At 39.5% G+C, this 10,266-nt stretch overlaps 1 protein-coding gene across 2 annotated transcripts in view; it reads right to left on the bottom strand.

Annotated features, from left to right (window-relative positions):
* The window catches only part of GRIK1 (glutamate receptor, ionotropic, kainate 1), a 344,258-nt gene that overhangs the window by 333,211 nt on the left and 781 nt on the right, over nt 1-10,266 (bottom strand). The window lies entirely within an intron of this gene.

A 10,266-nucleotide genomic window follows, 5' to 3' on the forward strand; every position in this document is an offset into this window, starting at 1 on the left:
GGATCTGTAGTGGAGGATCCGTCCACAAAGACAGGGGTCTTTGATCGCTGTTGGGAGGAGGAGAAGAGGAGCCTACAAATGTTCATTTTGAATGATGGAAAGGAGGACATCGAAGACTCCTGTAGGGAACAGGAGCTGGTGTGCCCAGTAGAGCTCAGTTTCAAGGAAGGAATGGAGTCCCATTTCCATGGCCACTACACTGCAATTATAAACACTAAGTAGGACAGAGTTGTGTGTCTTCATGCAGCATCTCAGCTTAAACCAACAATAGCAGAGTAGAGGGAATTATGGATCCAGAAGGGATAAGCCAGGGTTTTCACACAACTGTTCACTACCTTGAGCAAAAGGAGACACGTGGCGGACATGGCCAAAATGCCCAGCAGAGGTGGCAGTTCCCTCCTTCTAGCACATTCTCATTCCACTATGTCAAACTGCACTCACATGACCAAGGTGACCATCTATAGTGATAACGTTAGCCCCAATTTCAAATTGGATTAAGAACAGGAAGCAAAATGGAAAAAAAAAAAAAGTTCATCCACAAAACCAACCATTTTTCCTTTTCCACGTTCATTCTCTTTCACTTCTTCTCAGTAAGAAGGAATCGCATACATTCCAATCCTATACTGTGGTGGATATTATGTTGGTGGTGCTTTCTATTTTCACACATCATAAAAATTGTATGTAATGGATCCCTCTTTCTTTTTTTTTCTTCTTTCTTTTTTTACATTTTTTACTTCGTTTACATCATTCTTCATTCTGTGCATTTTTTCATCTCAGTTGTAAACCCTATGGGCTTCCCACCACCTTCTTTGGTCTAAATATCGGATGGTTTCACTACTATCTGGAATACTGAGAAACCCAACAAAGGATCAGAAAACAACAACAACAAAAGACAATTCTTGCAAGGTAACTAGCAATCTGAGCCACAGAACAGGGGTGGGGAAAACACAAGGGACTAGGTGATGGATCAAGGGTGCTGGGGTCATGGGAAAACTAGAGGGACTTACAAATACTGTTCAAAAACGAACCATACATATTGAAAACAAACTATACTTTTCTATTCTTGGCCATTCCTTTCTGTTGAAAATTTTCATGATCTGTAACCATTTGCAGTGGATCTTGTCAATATGTGGACATGTATAGAAACAGACTTGGGGCTCAAAGTAGCACAAACAAATTGAAAAGGTCATTACCACCTCTAGACTTTAAAGAGAGCCTGATCTGACTCCTCCATTTGTAGGAGATGAAGTGCAGTAATATAAACACAGGCAAGTCATCAGAATGTAACTTCTGTTTAAGGACTGCCAAATATATGAGCCAACACATCAGACTTTAAAATTTAAAAAGAAAAAAAAAATTAATTTAGTCCTTATAGTGAAAAAAACTAAATTTCATCATCCTTTCTACAATTTGAATTATGAAGTACTTTATTGGCTCTGGGAATTAAGTATTGATTTTCTTAAAGGCATATTTTGACAATTTTGCTAAGAAAAAAATCTGTGCAAATAGTTTGCTATAGTATTTGCTCAAAGACATCAGCCTTTAATGCTTGTATCAGAGGGTGTTATGTACTTGAATCAATATACAAAGTTAAATCATGTTTAATAAGTACAAAAGGCATGTAATAGTTGGAAAGTTAGATGTCAATGGATAGAAATAGCTAACGATTTATTTTCTGCAAATTCATTCTAAAAACATACAACCTTCACATCTTATTGATAGCCATTTTTTGTGAGGTTTATTTCTTGAGTGATTTTATTGACATATGCAGTTGTCTTAATTTTAATGACACACTTAGAAAATTATGTAACATTGAGTGGAATGGACTCTCATTTTTCTTGATGAAATCTATTACAGGTCTTTATGTGTTACAAAATAGGGAGGGATAACAACTGCAGAAGAAATCTTGATATGGGTTGCCTTCTAAGACTATTTTTGAGAAGAGTTTTAGAATAACATAAAAATGGAGAAGGTGGTACACAGAGATCTTATCTACTCCACAAATTCCCTGTGTTAACACCTTAAATAGTACAGTCCCATCCATAAAATTAATGAACCAATATTCCAATATCTATTTTTACTTAAATGTCCTTAGTTTCTACCTAATGTCTTCTTCTGTTCCAAGACCCCACGTAGGATGCTGCAGTAAAAGCGTTCATGCCTCCAAGTGATGCTCTAGGTTGGGAAGTTTCTTAAACTTGTTTTTTGTTTGTTTTATGGCTATGGAGTTTTCTGCTAAGTATTAGCCAGGTACTGTGTAGAATGCCACCGGTTAGTATTTTCTGGTTTCCCTGTGATTGGACAGGGATTTGGAAAGTGCCATCTGCATGCCACCACACCAAAGGTCATCCTGTCAACCTGGTTTGTCACTGAGATATTGAACTCGGTCACCTGGCTTTTCCGCTTGGGGGATTTTTGTGACTTCTCCCCTATTTACTTATCAAATCATTTATCTTTTTCAGTATGAGCCTTTGGATTTCTATTTTAGCCTTTGTTTTAGAATTGAGTACTATTTAAAATTTTATTGCTCAAATGATTTCAGCTTTGACTTTTGGGGAAATAGTGCTTGGTGGCTGTATCCCTGTAGCAAATTCCCATCAATTTTTCTCTTGAGCACTTCCTTACTTCTCTGACACTTCGAGATGCTCCTGGATTATGTTGTGTATTTTCCTCTTCTTCAGTGCCTAGGTCATTCATTTCTCCAAGGATACCTGGAAACCAGCTATGCTCGTTGCTGCTGGAATCTTTGTTTCTAACTTCCCTCTGCAGATGTGGCTATGGAATGCCTGCAAGTTCATATAAAATCATTTATGTGTTTTAATCAGTGAAGCAAACTAAATATTTTCATAAATTAAATAAAACAGTCTGTTCAGCATAATAAATAGTGTATTTTAAAATTTTCCTTTTTACATCATTTTAAGGAAAACAGTAAGTGATAATCAACTATCTCCAAATTGATATTTGATGACAACATAGCAATTAATCACTGGATTTCTATTAAATTATTTACCTTTCAAGTATATGATTCTAGTATAAACATCGGTATTGTCAATTTCCTTTTAAAATATTATTCAGTAGACATTTTAGACTTTTTTGTGTCATTTTGTTTGTGTTTTACTTTCACCAGTATCTAGCAATCACCCAAAGATGTGAGATGGGCTAATCTTTCCAACTGATTTAGTAAACTAATGCACAAAATAATAAGGATAACAAGGCCTTTAAAAAAAGTGTGTTATTTGAGGGTGTTTTTGTAAGCTAGATGTATAGTTCATAGGCTATTTTTATCATTATATTAGTTTATTTGTGCCTTTTTCCATCTCAAATGTAATACCCGTGGGCTTCCCATCACCAATTTACCCTTGTGCCAGGTAGGTGATAGGATTTCACCCCTTATTTAGTCAGTGTCATTCCTTTTTCTTTTTTTTTAAATTTATTTATTTATGTATACATACCTGGGGTACAAACCGGAAGCTCAGGGGTGGTGAGAGGATTCCTCAGAGACAGTGGGGAGCAGAACAGCTGACTGATAAAGTACACTGCTAAGGGGAGCAGTAGGCAGTCGGGAGAGGTCTGCCGCGCCATGTGGGTCACCTCAGGGGCGGGGGATCGAACTCGCATTGCAGAGGCTGTGGTCAGCTTGCAGTGCTGCATCCTAACCACTGAGCTACCAGGGAGGGCCATCGTTGCTTCTTAATGCCAGGTTTTAGCTACTCTCACTTTGGAGTTCACAAATATATCAGCTGGCACTATACAAAATTATGCGATTAAAAAAAATTTCAATAAGCACCAGAAAAGAAATAAAATATTTTCCAAATGATCTGGGATAAAAATTCTAAATACTTTAATATAAAATAGTTCATAAATAAAATAAATACAAAATCAATTATTTTATCACTATACTTCTTATTTTCTACTCTGAATTTCAAAATGTTCATAAATAAAATATTATTATGACTAATGTTGAAGTGTTGATGTAATAAGAATATAGATTTTTCTAACTTGACATGACAACATGCTCTTAGTTCGTCAAGACGAGAAATTCATGTCCATGTAGCTCAAATATATTCCTTTTGGTTTAATGTTTCCAATTCTTTATGAAAATTTATCATTGAGAAAAATTCAGCAATGCATGCAAATATAAATAAATGGCTTTCACTGGGAATACAAATAGACCTTTAATTTGCCAGAAATTAAATTCCTGGGAAAGATACTATATATGTAACATTTAACATTTTAAATAATACTAAAAATCAAATCTAGAGGGGAAAAAACAGGAACATGGTATATATCTCACTTAAAGCTTGTAAATATTATTTACCTTTCCAGTAGGTACACGGAAGTCTTCACTTCAAGTACTATGGTGAATTCTGATGTGGGGAGTAAACAGAGTTTGGGGGAGACTGAAGAAGGAGTGGCAGGTGAGTTTGATGTAGGTATTGGAATTTCAGTGGCTTATTGGCCAGTGTTTTGGGAAGCATGAGTTCAGTGGGACATTTGAAAACTGTAATTCAAGTAAGGATCCTTGATAATGAAAATATGTGAGATACTGGATGAAACAAAAATAGGTTTCTTTGTAAAAAATTCAAAGAGCACTTAGAATGCCAACATGCCTCTTGATCCCCTAAGGGAGAACATTCCCACACACTGACTTGAGGCCACACATCAGTTTCTCTAGAGCAAGTCTCCTGTTCTGGTCATTAACAGAGAAGAAGCTGCCTTTGTTGTGGCCTCTGCTGTATTCCATATGCATCTGCATATGACTGCACATTTCAACTTTGCAACAAACCCATCAGTTTATTATTTACTTTTCTTCTGGTAACAAAACTAAAGACATACACAGACACATACAATTCCTTTTCTCATAGTCAGACAACAATGTACCTGAAGCTCTCCATCACTCTTTTTTTTTTTTTTTTTTTGTAGTGAAAATAAATTCTGGAAAAAATTAGGACAAAGATGAGCTACTTTCTGCAGTATGTGGTTACCGCAACACAAGAGGATTAAGACACTATAGGAACTCACCACCACTAGCACAAACCTCCTTCCAAACCATTCCAGTGAAGTATACTATTTAATTAAAAACAGTGTGTTTTGCAAAGCATTAGATAAGGAGACTTTCCCTCCTTAAAGAAAAAATAGGGAGAGTCAGATGATAATACCAAGTTTCTTCATTGCTAATTTTAAAAAAATATACTCCAATACAACTCAAACTGACTTTAATGGGTACAGTTACCCCTGAGTAACTAAGAGCAATAGCTCATTTCTCACTTATTTTTGACTTCAGATTAAGTAGCTATATAAGTGTTCACAAAAGTCCATACACCATCCCATGTCATTTCATGCAAGGAGCTTGAAACAACTATAGAATTGCAAACTTCAAGTGTTAGCATTTTCTACAACTAGCACTTGAATTTAGGCAAAGCTACCAAAGCAGATGTTTTCCATGAAAACTCGGAACTGCCCAGATACTATGGAAAGCTGTTTGGAGGTTTCTCGACTACTCCTAGGTAGCTACCAAAGGACATAAAAATATTGATTCAAAAGGACACCTGCACCCCTATGTTTATTATTTCTGCTTCATTTACTATAGAGAAGATGTAGAATCAGCCCAAATGCCCAAAAATAGATGACTAGATTAAAATGTGGTACATATACACAATGGAATATTAATCAGCAATTAAAAAAAGATAAACACATGCCTTTTGCTGTAACATGGATGGAGCTGGAAAGGATCATGATTAGTGAAATAAGCTAGAAAGAAAAAGAAAAACACTGAATGGTTTCACTCATAGCAGCAGCATAAATGACCAGGGAAGGAAAAAAAATTGTAATAAAGTAAAAACAAACAACTATAAATCAGAGACATTTTACGGGGGTAGAAAGGGAATAGGATCAAAACTGGGGTGGGAAGAGCACACGGGACTATGGTGATGGCACATAGGTGAATTGGTGGTGAGAAGTCCATGGAGATCACAACCGAGATGAAAAAAGTGTACAAAATGAAGAACAATGTAAAATAAATACATTTAATTAAAAAAAAAGAAAATTGGGGACCACAAGCCATAGGAAATACAGATACACTTGAGGTCTGCATAGTGTAAACATAAAGCCTGTAAAATCAATATTAAAGAGGAGGCTTGGGCAGATAAATCATAAGGCAAATAAATGTGTTCATTTGCAGAGATGAGAGATGTTAACATTAGCCCGGGACTCCTTTGCATGGTGCAATCTGGTAGTTTCCCTCCCAGGCTAGGACCAGGTACAGTTCTCAAGTTAATATTGCAACCAACATGTTTTCCCAGGGTGGGTCTACCTATCAGGTCAAACCTATCCCCCAAATCAAAGGTAAAACCATGAGTAGTTTTATTTTTTTTTAATCTTATGGGATAAACACCATATGATTTCACTCATGAGCAGTATTGAAAATACATCAACTAAATGAAACAATAACACATTTTGGACTCTAAGTCCTATTAGTGGTTACCAAAGGACATGGCAAGGGTGGAGGATAGATGAATTGAGAAATAGAGGAAAATCACATGGCAGATTGGGTTTTCAGCAGTGCATATTCTGTAGTACATACACATGTTGGTTGGCAACAATGCATACCTGGAAATTATATAATTCCATGATGCAATATCATTTCAATTTTTTAAAAAAGAGAAATACACTGCAGTTGAAAGAGGAAAGCAGAGGTGCTGCCCCAGATCTCACAGCGTGAACCCCCAAAGTCCTCTGTGTGTCTGGGAGCCTGAATCTGTTCCTGTAGACTACACCCTAATCTAACCAGTCGACAGCAAAAGAATGCTAAACTCTCCAAGAACACTTGCAGTTAGATAATCCAACTTGTTTGCATGGAAGGGCCAAGAACAAATCACAGTGGTAATATAGACAGGAAATAACCTGCCCACAAGCTTCCGGGGGACATGTGCTTCTATTATGTTCACTGTGGAAAGTTCTGCGTCTAAGAGTGTGGCTATTCAGAGCAGGAGAGTTCACGCAGTAAATAAATATTGTTAAGTGAAGAATGATTATTAAAACGAAAGGACTGAGTGATTAAATGATAAAGTGGTGAGGTTTTGTACACTTGGACAGAAAGGCGGTAGTTGTGTAGTAAACATGCACCTTGGGAGAGACTGAGGCTTAAATTTTCAAAAATGATGCTCCGGCTAATTTGATGATGGACACACAGTATAATTGGGTAATCAAATTGTCATTTACCTTGCCACACTATTCATTCAAATGTCCAATATATTTTCTTTATATGCCCTATTCATTGTATGATGATAATATGCTTACTTGGTGCTTTCTTCGCAAATGACAAAACATGTTTCCCTCCCCCATGAAAAAGAAAAGGCACATATCATCACTGATAGTTCACAGATAAAGAGATTTGTGTTCAGAAATATTGAATAGCTTATAAAACCACATCAACTGTTAAGTGCCTGTTGCAGGAAGAAAATGTCAGTAAAAAGTAAAAAGCCCTTTTATATTCTAGCTTGTGTTCTCTTACCATTGCAATTGTTTTAATTAGATTTTTCAGATGAAAATCCAAAGCCTGGTGAGATTGAGTAGATCTAGTGGCTTCGATGTGATACCCAAGCCAGTTCCCTCTCAGCAAGTCAAATACCAGCCACTCAACTCCTAACCGGGGGTTTTAGTAGCACCTCCAAAATCTATGTGTGTGGAGATGACAATCAAAATTAAAATCCATAAATATATATCCCTGCTATTGTCTACTAGAACACTCAGAATCTGTGCCAGAAATGGCATGTGTACTTTTCTCAATAGCTGAAGTTTAAGCAGACACTCTGAAAAGTGAAATAGAGTGAAAATGACTTCATTCAAACATTCAAGTGCTTCTCTACACATTCATAGTGCAAAGTGTGTGGCAGGTGTGTCTTCACACTGGGGCTTGTCAGTTACTAGGAAACAAGCAAGTCACTAATCAAGAGCCACTTTTTGGTGGTTCATTGGAAAGAGAGAGGTGAGATTAAAAAAAAAAAAACTAATTTTTCTTCCCTTCCCTACACACACACACACACACAGAGCTGCTGATTTTCCAACTCCTTTGATAGTTTATATTCCATGTTGGATTTGACTGACATAAACTCATGACTGAGAGGCAGGTTTCCTCTGAGCTAAAGTTGGTTTCCATGGTGCTGAATTGTCCATTTAAAATTATGGTTCTTCACCACACACAGGTGGTTCCCATGCCAGCCAGCAAGGGTCTCAGAATCCCAAGGACTCACACAGTTAGATGGCAAGTGAACAGCTCCTTGCCATGCCATTTCACTTGATGCATTCTGCCTCCAGTTAGAAAGGAAATCTCATTATCTGTGGCATATATTTTAAGGTCAGTGAATCACGTTGCATTGTTTGCACTTTGAAGACTACTTTTGAGGGGAAGAAAGTGATTGGCTGGAACTTGGAGAAATAGATGTGTGAACAGATATACCTTAGAACATTCTTTTCCACCTCTTTCTCTCCAGGAATCCCCTTTGGGGGATTCAGAGGAGAATAAACGCTGCCTTACGTTGGCTACATGGGGTAGGGATATTGGCTAGCAAACCTGCTTCTAGCATGTCTAGCTTTGAATTTTTTAAAGTGTACAATATATGAACAGAACGCCAGTAATGTTAATAGCATTGGAAAATGCAATGCACACCTATCAATTATTTTGTACTATTCAAAAGAATGCTCTTACTGGAATTTGTGGGATTTAATGTATCACAAAACTCGCATCTACGGTGACATATTTTATTTGTGACTGGTAACTGGTATATTTTCAGGCAGATGAGTATTATGAGACTACTTTCATGATGTCTAAATGACCTAATATAGTTCACATTTTCATGATCCATTCCCTACTAGAAGATATGTGTGTAGTAACATTTAGTATTTGGGATCTTCCTTTGAAAATTGGATTTCCCACCTAGAGAAAACGCATTTCAGTGCAGTAAACTTTTTTTTTGTTTTTTTTAATGAGAATATACAGTGACCAGGTCCTGAATCTTTGGAAAGAGGTTCTCTAACGGCAGGTCAGAAGCAGCAGTTACCAAGACACCTCAGTCACTTGGGTGCTCTGGCTAGTTTGTTCTTGCTAGTTTCTGCTAGTTTCCTGCTAGTTTCTGGAAAAGGTGACTTCAAAGTGCCCACGGCTCAGGACTTCACTCCTGCTGCACACAGTGGAGACCACAGCACCAGGTGTGTGGTGTCACAATTTCACCTGTGGCTCTCTCTTGATTTTATCTTAAAAAGCTCCATTGGTTGGTGAAGGCCAAATTGAGACTAAGAGAACAGAAATTGGCTTTATTTTGAATGGGAGACTGTTAAGGGAGATGAAGAGCTGTTTCGGCCCAAAGAACAGCCAGGAAAGCTCAGGGCTCACAGTGCAAATCCGGGGGAGGGATCATGGCCACTTAGGTACTTGGGACCCTCCGCTACTACCAAAGTCCCCCCAAATCCACCGCCACTGCCTCCACTGTAGGTGTCCTTGACTCCCTTTAGACGACGCTCCCAGGATTCCCACTCTCAGCCTTCCAGCATCTCATCTGTGGTGGCCCAGTCTCCTGGGGAGGTCCGTGACTGGGGACTGGATCCTGCCTAGCGGTGCCCAGGTAGGACAGACTAGACAACCAGTGGGAAACTTATGGGGTTCTCATACTGCTGACTGATCATCTCCCCACTCCGTGAGTCCTCAGCCAGAAGTCAGATCTGTGCTCTGCCCTACTCTAGTGGAACCATGAAGACTTTGGAGATTCCGTGTGGAAGAGCCTAACTTAGGGATGAAAACTTGAAGGCTCCAGTGAGCAGGTTCTGGGAACCCCCCCGGGGTCCCCGACTTCTATCCTTGAGATCTGGGTGCTTCTGCGAGCTCCCAGAGCTGGGGTCATCAGTGGTCGGGACAGCGGGTCTGCGTTGCTCCACACCACCCCAGGCGCTCAGGGAGAGTATCCGCACGTACCCAGCGCCCGCAGCCGCGCGCCCCCTCGCCCCGACCAGGATGCCAGCCCAGGCGACCGGGACCCCCACGCTCTGGTCCGCGTTTCTGGATCCCGGATTGAAAAACCCGCCAACCGCACCTCGCCGGGACGCCAGACACTCGCCTAGAGGGAAGCGATGACGCGGCTGCCCTCTCCCCAAGCCTCCGGCGCGCGCCGACCTCCGCCGCCCCCAGCGCCTTGGCCGAAGCTCCGCCCCCGGGCCCGCCCCACTGGCCAGTCAGCTCCCCCCGCGGCTTCCTCCGTGACCGAAGCCCCAGCA

This window comes from Condylura cristata, unplaced genomic scaffold (genome assembly GCF_000260355.1).
Source record: "Condylura cristata isolate star-nosed mole 26May11 unplaced genomic scaffold, ConCri1.0 scaffold00003, whole genome shotgun sequence".
NCBI lineage: Eukaryota > Metazoa > Chordata > Mammalia > Eulipotyphla > Talpidae > Condylura > Condylura cristata.